Source organism: Toxotes jaculatrix, chromosome 15 (assembly GCF_017976425.1).
Source record: "Toxotes jaculatrix isolate fToxJac2 chromosome 15, fToxJac2.pri, whole genome shotgun sequence".
NCBI lineage: Eukaryota > Metazoa > Chordata > Actinopteri > Toxotidae > Toxotes > Toxotes jaculatrix.
Window position 1 is genome coordinate 4,113,969 of NC_054408.1, and position 18,573 is coordinate 4,132,541.

Genomic DNA, 18,573 nt, shown 5'->3' on the forward strand with positions numbered 1-18,573 from the left:
GGAAAACTGATCCTCTAAATATTTTTCATTATTAAGTGTTTTTCTCCTTCATGGTTTGACACATAAAAATTATAAGAAGCGATATGAAAAAAAAGTTTCAGAAACATGGCTCCCAAAAATGAGAAGGAAAAAAATTAAAAACTAGATATTTTTTAGTGTTAACTTTCTGTGTATCCATGTAGATGTGTGTCTACATTAGACGTTTTGTGCTTGTGTGTGTGTTTGTGTCTTAACGTGTGTGCTCCCCAGCTGCAGCCCAGGCCGACGGGATCTGGCCCTGATGGATGTTGGGTCAACTCCTGCTGGAGCAGCAAACACACTAACGAGCATGAAGAGCCACAGTCAGGATCAGGTTCACCGAACACTGAGCCGTGCACACGTGTAGGCAGAGCCGAGCGACCGCTGTTTACACACTGCAAAAAATATGGAGGCCTGTAACAGCAAGGTGCCACGTGACATGAAAGGTTTGTTTGCAGAAGAAGAAGCAGAGAAAGTTTGGCAAACATTAAAGTGTATTTAAAAAATGAAATAAAAAAGTTTCATGCTAATGGAAGCTGAACTGGTTTAAACCACGTGACATGACCACACAACTCTCACTCACAGTTCTCACTCTCTACAGAGAAAGGTGTAGAAATCTGCATTTTCAAATAAAAGAAACTCCATCTTATCATTTTTAACAAGGCACTGACTCGAGACATATTGTGTTTAATTTCAACTACACAGATCAGCAGATGACTGACAGTTCTGTTCTCCATTCAGAACATTAACATGAAACCTGATTTACTCTACATGCTCTCAACAAATTCCTTTTGTTCTGTAGAATTTGGCTTTGCACATGTGTTTGATCAAATTTGTAAAAATAAAATATTTTCTTTTTGAAATACACAGCATTGGCAGGAAAAATGCACTGAAATAGTTGTCTAACCCATGTACTGAAAAAAAAACAAAACAAAACACAAAGACGTGTACAAAGACACATCTAAGTGTGTAGATCAGACAGGCCAGCTAGCTATAAAGTTATTTTTGAGTCCAACAGTGTGGCATTTTCCTCGTGGTTCCATCTGGAAACAACATCCGAAGACATGAAAAGACCTGAGTAATTCCTCACTGCCATGAGAGGAGACACAAGTGCTTCCCAGTAGACATGTTTATGAGCAGATACATGATTAAGAAGAGATGGTGTGACACAAAGATGCTGCTCATCTGTGAAATTATAGGTCATCCAACCGGAACTTCCTCTCATTTGTGTCTCTCTTCCCTCTCAAGTAGCATTCCCACTACAGACCTTCATGCCCAACTCCGAGCCAGTGTCACACTCTCTTTTATTTTCCCTGAATGCCTGTTGTATGGCAACTATTCTAGGACGTGACCAAAAACCAGCGATTAAAATATCTGCAGCAGTGACAATAACTGTTTATATGTGCAACAACACACAGTAGAGCACCAGGCGTATTCTTCATGTTCTCAAAAAACAAACGCCAGAGTATGTAGCTTTAACTTCTGCTGCAACGTCACCTTTTTCAGGCACATGAAAAACACTGCTACTGCACAACATCCACATCCCATTAGCTCAGCTGCACCTCAGTTGGATGAACAGTTTTTAACCTGCTGGGTTTCCACTTTGTTCCTGGTACATTTCAATGTTCACTCGATATTCTTTGATTTCTGGCCATATTAAGGAACGTCACCACGGTCCCCATCAAGTGTGATGTTCTACCATCTTTCCATTGTCGCATCAGCTTATGAAGTCACATTTAGCATTTTGTCACCACTGCCTGAATCAGTTTTGAGACTTCAAATACAAGCAGCGCACTGCATTTGTCCTGATACAAGTTTGCAAACAATACAAACAAATACAAAGTAAGGGTTTTTAAACAGGCTGTAACCTCGTTTGCAGAAAATAAGGATTAAATCAGACACTTTAAGCTGTCGTGTAAGCGCGGCCTGTCTGTTCGATTGATCTCTCTCCCCCTCTTCACCACCTGATTGATTCCTCAAACTCCTCGGCCGAATCAAAAGCTCCTACCGTTTCTGTTTTCCTCTTATCTTTAATAGTTGCTAGTTTACAGTTAAAACTGACCTTGTCTGGGAACATGGGACACGGAAATGAGCTTTGTACGGCTAAATATGCTCACAGATGGATGAGCAGGTAACCGCAGCACACTGGCTGATAAGATGTCTATTAGTGGTGATGGTGGGAGTCCTGAGTCCGCTAATGCTGATGTTAAACATGGAAACAGTTGGAGATCTGATTGGCTCTTTGATATCTGCAACTGCAACCGCTCACTTAAGGACCACAGAGGTTTCATTTTTCCTGTTTAAACTGAAGATTTGTCTTTTGTCTCCACCACCTCCTAATTCCAAAAACTTGCTGAAAAATAACTAACATTTTAAGTCTTTATACACATTTATCTCTCCTACTGTACTACAAAATACATAATATACATTCAGTTTTACTTAATATTTCCCTTTAGTTATTTAAATTTTATTTGTATTTCGTTGTGTAGTGAAATCATACATTATTTTAAAATGACTGATTTGTAGTGAAACATTCTTTATAGAAATGAAATAAAAAATTTTTTTAACTGCTATAATCTTGTTATTAATTAATCTAGTTAATCTAATCTTGTTACCTTTTATATAAGTGTTTAATCAATCTGATTTTTTACATAGATATAACAATATGCTAATATATAATATGTAAAATATTTTTACAGAAATTTGTTGTCAGTAATTTAAAAAAACACACTGGTGTCTCACAGAAATCATGGGACATGGGAAGAGTAAATTAAAAAAAAAAAATGTTTTATATATGGACGGACAGACAGAAAGACAGATATCTGTCCCACCTTGGAAAAGGTTAATGAGTTACTCTGCTGCCTGCCTCCACATTCCTCTGCTGGGTTTACTCAGCTGCCTTCATAGGCCTCGGCATCGAGGGATTCGCACCCGCAACTATCCGGGGGCAGACTGACGAGCCTCTGCTCAGTGTCCGAACTCACCGGCCTCCCACCCACCCACATTAATTATAATTACATTTCCAGCTTCCTCCTCCTCTTCTTCTCCTGCTTACATCTGTTCCAAACAGCTCACTGTCACTTCATACATTTGCCTGAATCATGCACCAATCTGTCATTAAAGACACTGATTTATTCCTGTCAGGGAGCTCCAGCATGAATAATGTGCAGTAACTGCTCATTGTTTTGTTTTAATTGAGTTTTTTTGGAAGGGGGACGGTGGGCAGCCACTTCTCGGCAGTGTTTTATTAGTTTTTATCGCCGCAAAGACAGGAACGTGTGGAGTGAGAGAAATATGACAGCACAGGTTCGAGCCAGGAATCGAACACACGCAGTCGGAGTACATTTTTCCAGGCGAGAGAGGGGGAGGAACAACACTTGTGCGGTCGAGTTTGGACTGACTGACTGACCAGGGAGTTTATCACTGGCTCATCAGTGTGTTTTTTTTGTCAAAGGTTGACCAAATCCAGCTGCAAGGTCGCCAGTGATGCACATTTGCTCGTGCACCGGACTGTAAATTTGTATATCTGCAAACTGCAAACACATGTTCTTCTGTAAATCTGTCAATGGTCAACATGGTGAGAGTGTTCTGAGCCCCCCGGGGCTCTATATTTGAATGATGAAGACAAATTATCCTTAATTTTCACTCCACCTATTTCCTCTTCAGGGATCGATAATGTCTACCTCAACTTCTGATTGTGCTCTGTGAGCCTTGTCTTATGATATATACAACAAAACACAATCTTACGTTGTTCACACTTAATTAAACCGATATTTTTACGTTGGCTTCACTTCTCCCCTGCACATATCCTGCGTCCTTTACCACAATATTTTAATTGACTTTTAATTTTTAATTTAAACAAGCTGTAAAGGCAACACTGATATATTATCACCTTTTAGGCTGATATAGTGAACTTGTTGCCTGTTTACACATCCAGCAGTTATGGGACAACATTAGCATGTATTTGGAGTCATGTTTCTAACCATGTGGCAAATGTAAGTCCAACACTGATTCTCCATTTGACTCTGTGTTTGCTCTCCACCAACTCCTGAGGAAAATATCTGGCTCTTTGGCTGATGAATGCTCCACCATGATCACCGGTCGTTTGATGTCTGGCTGCCGTTTGGTGCCTGTCTGGCTGCATGCAGTTAGTTTTAGAGGTGAGGTCTTTTACCTGAAAACAAGTTGTGGGCCGGAGAAGAAAAACAACGAGCTGAACTCTAATCCTGTGAATTAAGAATCAAGTGATTATTTTAAGGCGGTAATGAATAATATCCAACAATCCCCTGTGCTGCCTTTTGGTCATGTTGTTTGTTGTTACACACAAACGTCGTGTTACGTGTTGCATTACAGGTCAGTTCCGGCTCATTTACAATTTTCTTCTATTGATTAACTGACATCAAACCTGATAAATAAACTAATTAATGAAATTGCACAACCATGGTGGGCTGCAGTCAAAAAAAATCTTCATTCAAGCAGTCTTATTGGGCCACATTGGTATGAATTCCACAGGATTTTATAGCACATGCATCGTGATTAGAAAACAATTTTAAAATATGAACCGCTGCAAAAAGTGGCTGTTGGCACATTGGAATGATGGCCTTCACAAACCCGTATCAATCAAATCCTGCTTCTTACAACTGTTTATGCCCACACACACACACACACACACACACACACACACACACACACACACACACACACACACACACACACACACACACACACACACACACACACACACACACACGCAGTATACCTGGCAGCAACACAGCAACAAACTGTACTCAGAAAACACATACTTCCTGGAAAACGCCCAGGTCTTAACATCCTCCGACCTCTCTGTTTTTTTTCTTCCCTCCTTCGTCTCCCTCACTGTGCTAGAAATGGAAAGACGCATGAGGCGAGCAGCCTGAAGGGTTGACTCCCAGCCAGAAAGAAGAAGGGCAAGAAGACAGTGAGATTTGGCAGAAGCACAGAGAGATCTCCACAACTGTGGCAACTGACATCGACTACGACGGTACTCTACCTTCCCAGTTCAGATGGAAGGGAAAACATGACAGCTCTGAATCATTCTCATGAGGCTGAACGACCTTCAAGACCTTTTTTAGGGTTTCCGAGATGCTGTGTCCAGAGTCCACAGCTGACTAACCTTTGATAAACAAGCAAGAGATACTTCTGGCAGCTGAAATCCTCACAGGAATCCCCCTCCCTGCTACCAGCAACGAAAACTTATCTGTCAGTCGTATGTCCTTTGACCTCTTTTGTCCAGTGTGAGATCCCGCGGTCCCTGCAGCATGTGTCGGTGTGTTTCTATGTCACCACAGGTCGGCAGTATGCCCCCTGATCTCTTGAAAATGGCTAAGCAAAGCAGGAAGAGAGGATGTTAGCTGGTGGACAAGCAGCAGTGTTTTTTTTTTGTTGTTGTTGTTGTTGTTTTCCTCATGTTGATGTCTCCGCCTGCCGGAGAAAGTATGCCTGCAGTGTATGTCCTCATCCACCCAGCTGTTCATCTCTGAGCAGAAAAGACAACGAGAAACAATTAAGGGTCATGAACGAAGCAAACTATCCGTAACCGCACTGAGAGGGCTGAGGGGTAATGAGTCCCAAAAATTGTACCACAGCTCACGGGTGAACGAAGGGGAGCGAGCTACACTAATGGAAACGATGCACGCTGATCAGTGCATAATGCACGCCCAGCTTCAGGACTGAATATCATAAGGAAACCCATATGGGGTGAGGTGGGAGATGGGTGCGCTGGACTGACACCACATCTGTGCATCAGTAGCGTACTCTTCCACAAAAGAGATCCGTCTTCTTTGGATTCTGATCAAGACCTACTAATCAAGACCCGGGAAACAAAAAACAGAGGATTCAGGTCACTGAACCAGCGATTGTAAAGCAGAGCACTGTTGCCTTGGGAACCCGAACACAGCCGATGTAAATAATGTGATCTATTGGTGCCATCTGGAAAAGATTGGGCCGAAGTGTGCCTCATTCTTTGCCTCTTCTCTCTGCTATATGAGAGGGGATCCATTACCGTGTTTATTTGTGCAGCTAAGCCTTGGTCAGCGAATGGGATCATGTAGTGGCGGATTGAGAGTAGATCCTACACAAACAGTGCTGTTAAAGCTGGATTTCTGATGTATCCTGAACAATAATGGATTTACAAGGCAGGAGTTTTTTCCTCCTCTCCTTCTCACAACCTCTTCATTTTCCAGAAATTGAAACCAGACCCGCAGAGAGGAGCGCTGCTCTTCTGCTATGCTGTGCAGTGAGACAGAAAGGAAGCAGGCCAGATCAGTATTTATTATAGCTTTAAAACACGTATATATTGCAATGAGCAAGGGAGAGAGAGAGAGGCTGCACTGTCCACTGTTTAATAGCTCTTAAAATCCTACTTGTCGCAGCAAGAGAGCATGAAAGGAAGGCAGATGTGCGTGTCTGTGTCAAAGCCTAAAGCTGCTGCTATTTTGTATTTTTGTTTTTGTCGGCTAATCCGTGAAAAGACCAAACCAACAGTGCATTAGAATGTTTCTAAATACTTTCTGACTTTCCTAAACTATCTGTGGCTCTCAGCCTTAAGCCCATTGGTTCCTGCTGAAGACAAAAATCTTTAAAAACTGTTTACAAATAGTTTCATTTAGAAAAAAAAAAAAACCCAAAAAACGTTTATTACACAACTGACTCTCGTCAAACAGCTGGGCTCTGGTTTGATTCCAGCTGGGGAGCTTTGTTACAGACATGGTTGGATTAACCTGTCTGGGGGGCGACAGGGAAGTCTGTTGATGCCAGCTTATGTTTTAAACAGAGATCAAGAATATGATAAGCACTTAGTTACCGACAGGCACCATGTGAGCAGAAAATAATAAAACAATAAGACTAAATTTTGATTAGTAACACAGGATTAGTTGATATTGTACTTTAGGGATGCACATTCCCAGACAAATTTGCAATTAATCAAACACAGTGCACAGTGAACCTGGGGCTTTCGGGTCCCCTGGATGTCTGGGGCCCCCGATCAGCTGCATGATTTGCTCACTTAGTAATTAACTCTAATTCATATCCGTCCTACCTGCTCTGTCTTTCCACTTATTTCCTGTCATCTCTCTACTGTCCACCATTAAATAAAGGTGGAGAAGTCCAAAATGCTAAATTATCATACTCTCTGTGTGTGTGTGTTTGAGAGAGAAAGAGATGTAGGAGAGGTGTATGGTTTCTCCATTTCAGGCATGACCAAAGTCCTGCTGTAAACTGTTGCCCCAGTCCAGTCCCACAGAGCCCACAGGTCTCTCTCTCTCTCTCTCTCTCTCTCTCGCTCAAATCCCCTCATCTCTGTCATCGCCATGCTTACGTTTCTATATCATGTACAGCAGAAGCCAATGAAAAAGGCTCCCTCGTGTATTTCTCCTCCACTGTTCAGAGGAAGAACAAGGTCACTGCCCTGTTCATGTCTACAGTGTTTCAAAATGTATTTTTCTTATTTTAAGAATATCAAACTAAGAAATAATTACGTCAAACCACCAGGTGAAAATCAGACAAGAAAAACATCTCAGTATAAAATATACAGCAGACGTCCTGTTTTTTCACTACAGTCTGGCAACTCTTTCTAACTGTGCAGTGACAACATCACACACACACACACAAAGTTTAAATAGTTTTCTCGGTTAGATGAGTGAGTGCTAGAGTTTATTTGTCTTTAATTATAAGACCACTGGACCCACTACGTGTGTGTGTGTGTGTGTCCATTTTTGTGCTTGTTTAGACATCAAGTCAACAAATCTACTTTGTACGGACGGGAGTAATCATGTATTGGTTATTCCAGATAAGTCCAGATTAAGCAATCCTAAGAGCTGCTACACATTCTAAATAAAAATAAAGACTAAAAAAATAAGGAGGTGCTGTGAGGGGAGAGGCACTGCGCTCATTCAAGGCCAAACAGAAGCTTTACTTTAACAAGAACACAGTTTTTGTAATTCAACTATTTTCAGTTTTACTGCAACTATTCCAACCTTACATTTTATTTTCAGAATAATTTTTTTTTTTACTTTTCATTTACTTTACTGGCTGTTACCTTTGGTACTCTGTGTACTTCTCTGTGTAGTATATTCACAATGCTGCCGAATCACAGATTTTTAATAATTATCTTTGCACTAACCTTTGAATATTTCTTTATGTTTGTTACCTTGTTTTATATATTATATATATATGTGTGGTCTTTATTATCTAAAGCCTTGTTTTCTATTTCTGTATGTGAAACACCGATATCATCACGTAAATTATCAACATGACACTGCTGTTACATAGAACAGCAGTTAATCAGATCCATGTTTAGAAACACATTTAGGACCATGAGTCAGAAACTGACCGGGGTCTGGTCTGGATGGTCTTGCATAAAACGGCCTCAGGTATTATGTGACTTGATGGGTTGTGTTGATTTCTGCTCAAAGACATCATCCCCATGTTTGTGTCAACACCAGGAAAGACTGGTCATCAAGAGATGGAGACAAGCAAACTGTCAGCATCACACACACACACACACACACACACACACACACACACACACACACACACACACACACACACACACACACACACACAGACTGAAGACAGGGGAAATCAATGCGTCAATCAACTTTCATTATGTGAAACGGTTTTTGAGCCATTTAAATATAGTGACAGATACTAAAGGGAATATTTAGTGTGTATGTTGTTAGTGTTGTGGCTGTGCAGTGATGCACTGTGCGGCCATTAAAGTGAAATTCATTGAACTGAATCTATAGCCAATTATATGGGAAAACAGACAAAAGATAGTATGCTTAAAAATACTAACAACTGCATTTTTGTCAAGAAAAGGAGAAACTGATGTTATGTATTACCATATCAGAGGCTGGGGTGTTCACTGGCTCACTGGCACGTCTTACTGGAACGTCCATGACACTGTCACTAACGCCTGGGCTTTTCCTGCTGTGACAAAAAAATAAATAAAAATTTTTTTAGGAAGGTTCATTGCATTGAACTGGCATGTGAGTATATATATCATGGCACATTAAAAAAAAGCAGAATGGGGGTGGTACAGCCGTTTATTACACAACTAACAAGATCATGACAGAGGTTGTATTGCCCTCAGCTTTACCGAGGGCACTGCGCCCAGTCTGTAGCCAAAACACAACAATAAAAGCAGTCTAATCTAGGCCACAGTAAACTGTGACAATGACGTCTGTATGTGGGTGGCGGTACTGTGCGGTAGACATGAGTTGGCTGGGTGATAGTTATGGTTGTGAGAGTGGGCGATGGGGGGCAGGAAGATGACAGCTGTCATCTTTTAATAGGCCAGTCAATAATAACCTATGAATAAATGACACTACAAGCTTGATCAGAGGAAGTACGTTTATGGTACAGAGAATTCTGTGGTTCAAAGAATTCTTCACAAGAACATAAATGTCAAAATATGTAAAGAAATGCAATTGATAATTTAACTTATAGCACAACCAATAAATGGCTGTGCTGTTACTACCAGTAATTTTATAACATGCGCACTATATAATTTGTCTGCCAGAAATGATATAACATGGTCACAATGCGTAAACCAAAATGAAGGGTTCCTTAAATATAAAACATTTTAAATGAAGAAATAAAAGTATAAGAACAACATAGGAAAAAGTTATATGTTCAAGAATTTGAGCTGAGCTGAAAGGGAGTGAGCTGAAATGGTCCCAGAGAGCCGGGAGACTACACTGAGATAGATATGAAGTGTCTGAGTACACCGAAAGAGAAGAAGCAGCAACTGAATGAAAGAAAGAAACACAGAGAAAGTGGGAGAGAAAACACAAACCTGGAAACTGTCCATGACTCTGCAACTCTGTACGGAGGTTCGACCTGTCAGCAGCACCATCAGCCCACGAACCAGAGAGGGCTGCACAGGTCAGAGCTCCTCCATGAACATCAACCCCAACTGTGGAGAGCAGTGTAATCAAGACACGCACACACATACGCACACACAGATGATCAGGCCTGGTGGGATATGTTGTTAGCCATCATCTGGATTATATTTCTGCGCTGTAATCCGGTAGAAGGAGAGCAGGGGGAAGAAGGAATGGGGCTGAGGAGGGTTGAAGAGATACAGAGATAAAGAAGACAAAAAGCGTGAGAGATGAGAAGAGTATGACAGATGAGGCAAGGCTCCACTCTCCCTTTCTTTTTCTTTCTTTCTTTCTTTCTCTCTAATTTGGCTTCCACTGCCGAGCCAAGAGGAAGTGGAGCTGCCATGTCTCCTTTCCCTCACAATCCCTCACCTCAGCTGGCAGCGGACCGCCCGGGGCTGGGCCTCTTCCCCCCCGGAGCTCCCTCTGAGTGCGAGGTGCCAGCTTCAATCGCAGAGATTTCTCAGGGACCAAGACATGGGGAAGATTTTTTTTTTTCCAGCCAGGGGAACCAGGATTCTCACAGTGGCTATCCCTCCTTAGCAGTGGAAATGGTTGGGACTGACCTCCCTCCTGGTTTGCATCATACGCCGGCTCGTTAATTTGACACCTTTGTGCTGACAGAGAGAAAGACGATGCTAAAAGAGAGCTTCTCAGTATGTGCAGAGACTAGGATGTTAAGGTTTCCTCTAATCACATATCAAACATATGTTTCAACCCCATCAGTGACTATTCTGACTATTAATTATGGCTACAATGACTCATTCCATCAGCATTAAAAATAAATTGTTGTTTAAAACCCTTTCTATGTAAACAAACTTTTAACAACATAAAATAACTTAGATGAAGCTGTTGTTTGTTGTAATATCTATATTAAATTCCACTTCAGAGAAACTTTGTCATTTACAAAATGATGGAAATGTGTCTGATGTGGCTCACAATGAAAAACAGTACACACAATGAAGCCATGCTGAATAAAAAAAAAAAAAAAAAAAAAAAAAGTATGGCAAGATATAATAAAAATTAAATTAGCATGATGGTATTGCAGTGAATGGGATTACTTCTAATGCTTTCTTAATTCTTGATAATTCCTTGAATATGGAAACAAGACACCTGAGGAATGTTTGAACAGATAGTATCAATGACTATTTGATCAGATAAATTAAAGAGAGAAACATCAGTAATTACCTGTATTTTAGGTAAAATACAATATTATCGAACACATACACATACATAAAACACATGTATGCCTTGTTTCTTGGCCTCCTGTCATACTCCACCCGCCCACCAGATGGCCCCGGACTTTCTTCCTGTTCCCAGGTCCACCTGCTCACCTGTTTTCCATTTCCAATCACTGGAACTTCCGCACCTACCTACACCCCTGTTCCTCATTTCCCTTATCTGCTCACCGGGTTTGATACCGGCCTTTTTTTTCCAGGCAGCTATTATTTGTCTGTGTGTGTGTGTCTTTCCTTGTGTTTTGCTTGTGCTGTGGACTCCTAGTTACCTGTTGTCTGTACCTGCCTGCCGGCCTGTCCATACGTCTCTCTGTAAGTCTGGTCCTCATCACTTAATCTCTTAAAGCTCCTCCATTGCACCAGCCTGCCTGTGTGTCTGCGCTTGGCTCCTCCCTGCCTGTGCTCCTACCACCAGGCGTGACAACCCAATACATCTCACACACATGTGGAACAGACTTCTAAGGCAGATTGATGTTCCACATGTAGCAGAGTGCCCCTGATTCTCAACCTGCTCTACAGATGTATGGATGCTGGGGTGTCTGCGTAGCTAAAATACTGACAAACAGAACGAAGCGTGGACAATATTTCAGAACAACAAACTACAGTACAAAACAAGTCAAGCTGCGAGACTTTTTTTGGCCGCGATGCAGCATCTGATAGTTTTGTGAGCTTTTCAGTAAAAAACCTCAGACTGGGATACAAAAACAGATAAAGAGAAGATGTGAGAAAAGATCTGGGCTACATCAGAAGGCTGGCTCATAAACTCAGCTGCAAGCCTGTGTAGCAGCGTTATCCCATACAAACTACAGTGATGTGACTATTCTGCAGTATTTTGAAGTCAGTGGTACCACCTGGTTTTCCTTTGTTTTACTTGCCAGACAGAACCTCCTGTAAAGTGTTTAAAGGTTTTCAATTGGACATTCCGTCAGTATCCACGGGTGGCTGTTCAAGGTTCAACATTTTGGGGCACATTTGTCTTTGTTGCCTCTCCAAGAGTGATATGAAGAGATTGATATTAACGTCTCCTACCATCTCCTGTGCATGAAGTATGGAGTCAGGATATGTTTGGCCTAGCATACCACACAGAAGTGAGACAGGGGAAAATGCATTAGCTGTAGCAACATCTCAAAAGTGTAAAATTATGTCTCAAGCTCCATAATTCAGTAATGTCTTGTTTGTTTTATACTGTACAAAAACAGCAATTTCCCTGTCCCAGTCTTTATGATAAGCTATGCTAAGCACTTCCACAAGTCCATCTCTGTTCTTAAAGCATAGACGTGAGATCAAAATAAATCACGTCATCTCACTCTCATTTGAATATTTCCCAAAATGACCTATTTATTAAACTGGTGAGTAGATGACATGTTTATGAGAGGACAGTGATGGTAGGCAGGAATTAAATGCCATGGTTAGCTCGTCACAAAGCTGACTCCGTCTTCAAGTTAAATCCAATATAATTTGATAAAGTCACCTAAACTCAAACTAAACTCAAGGCTCACTTTTGTCTACAGACCTTTTTCCCAGCAGACATTTTGGCATGTCATGGCAGTTTGTAGTTACGAGTGCATTCCATTTAGGTGATTTCCAGGGCCCTGGTGTTTTGCATGCTGCCTCACTGCCATGGCCTACTGAAACACTCAGTGGAACTGAGCCATTGTTAAATTAACTTGTTTCACGTCCTCTACCTGCTTTGACAGGACAAAATTTCTGCCATGAAAAAGGTGAGACTGTCAAATTAAAAAAAAAAAAAATTGGCTGCCACTCACATTATTATCAGTTATATGTTCTATGTACTAGTTCTTCTAATGACAAGAATTTCCAATCATTTCCTCTTGGGGGCAGTGCAGCGGTTTGGTGGTAATTTCTTGCTCCTAACTGCTGGAGCTGTAAAATGTGGAACTTGTATGATGGCTACATCTGTAGTTAAAACAGCGTGAAAGCCTCAGTACTTCCCCCTGAAGCCTCCAAGGCTGGACCAGGTCCCAGCGAGGAGGAACCCTGAAGAGTCAGCTCCGTAACTCAGACAACAACTGGCACACAGGCAGCGCCGGCCCTTTGTCTGGCTTCTTTGTAGCATGCATATGCGAGATGGATTTCAGCGGTTACAACAATAACAACAGCAGCAACACATGGCTCAATCTTTTTCAAAGCTCTGACTCCACATCAAAACGTTGTCCGACACAAAGTGACAGTAATGTGACAGGAAGCACGCAAACAGAAAATTAGAACTTAAACGGCAACAGGACGCTGTGCTTTCTGCACTCTGAGCTGATCCTTTTGAATAAACATCCACTTCACACCTCTTGCTGTTTAATAATTGGATGAAGTCCTGACTGTCCAATAAGCGTTTTACAAGGCAGTTCCATGGGAATTTTTAGCGTCTTAACATTTTAATAGGGCAGAGCTTTTCAGCTCTTTCTCTCTCTTTTTACACACATGTGCACACACATAGAGCTTCAGAGGTTTCCAATATTGTTTGATGGGAAATAAAGATAGAGATGAAGAAGGGAAGAGGCAAGGGGTCAGGGACATGAGTACATCTCATCTTGGAGAGCACTCAATCAAAGCAGTTTTCCTTCCGCCCATAAATATCAGCTCAGTGAATAATACCCCCCCGCCCACCACACCGCAGGCGTCAAGTCAAAATCACGTATCTGGTCAACACATGAGAGACATGATCATTCAAGAAGAGCTCAATGGCCCATACAATATGTCTCATACAACTGTAGTTACAAAGCCCTGTTTTACTGCAACAAGGTGGCCTGATAGTTAAGATGAGGCTCAAACTGTCCATTCAAAACCTGCTGTTTTGAGTCTTTCCTGATAGCTCAAGTTAAAACAAGCACAAAAAAAAAAACTTTAAAAGAATAAAATGCAGTAAGAATCTGAGTTTACAAGATAAATCACACACATTCGACTATTTCAACTTAAACCTGCATTAACTAATTTTCTGAAGTGGAACGAAGTGTAAATACATATATTATCCCCTCATAAAGGTGTTATAGACATATAAGGTATAGTAAAACCAAAACAGTGAGCTGAAAGGGTTTGATCATTTTCTGTTGGTTCATCGCTAAGACCTCCACATTACACACAGGCATTTAATCAATTGGTAATATCAAAATGTTGATTAATGCAGCTTTAAAAGGCCACTCACTCACTATGTAATTTTAAGTTGTCACACCATGGCTATTTTTCCAGTCAGTCTCACACTGTCAGGTCACAACTGCTGGAACAGGTCAGGGGTTAAGTGATGTGCACAGAGGTACACTGACACCAAAACAGTGCAAGACATTCCCTTTCTTCTGTTTGGGGGAAAAAATAAAGCGTTTAACAAAGATTGTGGGTCAAGTTAGGATGATCTGCTTGTTGACAAGTGCATTGATTAGAGCTTTTACTGTGGTAAAGTTGTGATGATTTGTGATTTTTTTGTAAAAGCAGCATAAGGGGGCTTTTGTGGGTGAGGAGTGGCGACTGGCTGACTTCCAGCAAACTGTTGATTTGGAGGAAAAGAAATGTAAGAATTACGAAATTCGGGATTTAAAGATGGTCTGTGTAGTGCGGCAGCAAGAATGTGCAAGTGCCCAAATTATTCTTCTCTATGATTATACTTTCAAGCATTTTGACCAGAACAATTTACATAAATCTTTGAACCACAGGCTGTGGACAGATCTGTCAAATCTTTTTTATAATTTTTAATGTTTCTATGTCTTTTTATACAACAGGCTGGTGACTTGACACCAAAGAAGCTGTTGCTGGTAAGTCCTGACCAAAATGTCCCTGAGCATGTGGTACTGTATATATATATTTTTTGTGTTTGTTTTTTTAAAATCATACATTTCTTTAAAAGCTAAAATGCTTCCACAAGATCCACCTTGCTCACGGGCATCTCCACTAACTGCAGGCAGGGAACGTAGGAGGAGAACTTCTGCAGTTTTCCCCTCTGTGGGCAGGGAGAAGGGGATTCCTGAAGAGATTTTTACCAGGAAGCCACAAGTCTTAAATAGCCTGTTGGAGGATTACTGCAGGATCTCCTCAGAGCCAGGCTGACAGAGAAATATGGCTTCCAACACATCCATGCCTCTTTTATCAGCCATGGCAAGTAAGACAGGCATTTTGTATTTTTCCTCTTTTCTCTCTCTCTCTCTCTCTCTCTCTCTCTTTGGAAGAAGGGAAGGAAGATGAGGAGAGGCGGAGGGCAATGTTCCTTCTTTCCATCAGAGATGTGGAGCTGAGGACTTTTGCCAGCGAGCAGAGCTTTGAAAGTGAAACGTAAGAATGGCAGATCACAGAGGCCAAAGAAAAATGATATTCTCCTCGTTATGACTCCCTCGGCCAGAACCTTTGTTGTGGGGGCTTCTGCTTTTAACTGGAAACAGGTCCAGGCGCCTCCTGTGTTTCTGCAGTGTCCCATACACACACACACACGTATGCACACACGTGTACATATGCTTGGGTCTACAGTATGTTTGGGTACACTCACACACATGTTCAAACTCTCCATCATTTCTCCATCCCCTAAAGGCTGGTGACAGCTTGTTAAACCTGACGCCACGTGCAAAGCCTCACTCTCTGCAGGGTCTTTGTCTTCACCTGTCAGTGGAGACACCAGGTGGCCAGGTGAGGGCGTCCTACTGTAGACGGCAGGTGGAAACCAAGGGCCACGTTGCAGGTATGATAACAGGGTGCAGAGGGAGAGGAGTCTACAACATCCCTCCTGCGCCTATAAATCTGTCAACACCACCCTGTTCTCACTTTCTATCTCCTCCTGAAAAAATATTTCACAACCCGAAATCTGAATGCACGTCATCTGGTCACTGAGGTCTTACTCTTTCAGATTTGTTATTATATGTTTTTTTTTTTTTTTTGAAGAGAAGCGTGACAAAAACGCATAAGCTGATTAAAAATTTTGTTTTGAACCGAGTCTGGAGTGATCATAACCATTAAGATCAAAGAATAATTAGACTAAACTTAGAGTAAAATACCGTGCATGTTAAGTGTCACACGTCTCACTGGAAGTCTTCTGGGGACAACGTGGCAAAGTGGCCCCTTCGTTCTCTCTGTCTCATTTTCGTCCTTTGAGCTGCTGGTTCCCACAGAGTTGTTGTGCTAGCGCTGGAGCAGACTTTTATAGCTGAGACTGAGCCTGAATTCCTGGTTTGGATGTTTTCCCCATGCTGCAAAAGATCAAAATCATATTAACAGAGATTTAGTTTCATATTGAAAGTATACATTTTCTTTTTATCTCATTATGCCAATGTGGTCAGATAATGCCACTTCATTTCAACACCTGTTTTTACCTGTTGCAGGAATTTTATGCAAAAATATCAAAATTTGATCAGATCACTCCGGAGGACAATACTTGTAAAAAAAAAAAAAATTTTTCTTCTTCAATAAAGTAAAATTAAAGTTCTTTGTATTGGATTAAATGACTCAAATGGATACACCATGCTTAAATGAAACACCCCAGAGCCGACACAAGTACACACACAACATCTCACTTCATCCTTCGAGGGGTACCACACACACACACGCATATTCAACACTCATGCTTTCCATTTGCTATCTGATATGGCTTATTTTTGTGGATTTAATGCTTTGTTGAATCAAACATAAAATGTGTAAAACTAATGTGGCGCCACTTTCCATTTGGTAAATGTGCCTTTTGTGCCCGTCACCCTGCTTCCACATTTTGGGTGAGGGGGGAGACCAACAGGCTTTCAGAGGCAGTGCCAGAGCCTGTGGCGAGGTGGGCGTAGCTTTAGCATGTGGTCGCTCATCTTTTTGGAATTAAAAGAGGAGGTGATTGACAACTTTTAGTGATGCCCCGGGGGGGAGGGGGGGTTCAGAGACCTTGCATATGCATAGAAGAAAAGCCCACAATTTGTCCAGTTTTCATCAGAGTAGGAAAATGAGAGTTTAGCACACTGTCTGTAACACATAACAAATCCTTAGTTCCCTCTGCCAAACCATACAATCAAAGGCCCAGATCTGACAAAAACAACTGTAGTCTTTTTTGTTGTAAAACTCAGTTATTTGCAGATGAAGAATCGTGGGTTCATACATACAAGAGCCCCAGTAAAACATATTTAACCTTTAGCCTCTTTAATGCTAACTTGAAAGCCTGCTATTGTCTCTCACAGCTTTCATATTGGCGGTGACACAGTCAGTCAGTAAAGCGATTCCCATGCCTCTCGTCGTTCCACATCTGCTGCATATCATTAAATGGAAAAATCTAGTAAAAATATTTACTTCCCGCCTGGCTCTTTGAGCTAAATATACTTTTCCAGTTGTCTTTGGATTGATTGGGCTCTGAGAAATGGTGATGGTCTTTCTTTATGTGCAGCTGCCACAAATCAGGTGTCTGATTTTCATCAGTTGTGTCCATCCTGTGATAGATTACTGTTGCACAGCAGTCTATCGAAGGCACGGACCAACGTACAGATTAATGCCTTCTGCCGTTCAGAAATACACGCAGAGTTGAGAATATAATTTTTAAAAACTTAACTATTATCACTCATTTTAACATATTATGTGCTCACTCATCTCTGTCCTGTTCTTCCTTCCAGACGTGTAGGTGCTCGTATTACAATCTCACTTTCCGCAGAGTAATCCATTGTATTGTGGCTTTTACTATTTTTGACTCATTTCCTCAAACCCTCTCCTAAATGAGGCATATTACGCCTCCATCACTTCAGTAATGGAGTGGATACATTTGGCCAAAATGTCTTATTCTTTCCCCTGAGTTAACTCTGAAAATGCGTTTCCAAAGTAGCCTAATGTTGTGTGCGATTCCACAAGGAACAGATTACGCTGAGCGAATTCACAGCTGTAATATTTATTTGGTTTTTGCTTTTACATCAACAGATAATTAGTTACAGCGTAAAAGTACTTGAGTGTGGGTTTTTAATAGATGTGCATTGCAGTCTGCTGGAACTAATACTCCCAAAGTGGTGGTGATTGGGAAGGAAAGTACTCTATTAATAATATAAACACAACTAAAGTTAAAATACAAATAACCTACTAAAATTCAAGCAAAATACTTGGGTTGAAACAGTATCTCAACTTGCCAGATGCTTCAGCTCATTTCGGCATTTAAATTAACAAAGGATCTTTACAAGTATAATGGAGATTCTTCACTGACCGCTCTATTTACCATTTTACTGATTTGTTTTAGTGTTTCAAAGACTTTTGGTGTCCCACAAGGGTTTATAAAAAATGTGTTTCCCTCCTTTCAAGAACAAAACCAGGGCATTACACTGACTTGTAATTTAAATGGTAATTTTTTTTTTTTTTAAAAAGGCCTTTCACATCACCAAAATGTTGGATATTCAGTTTGGTGCTGGAAACCCATTTTAATTGAGACCAGCTCCATACTGCTAAATGTCCTTTAA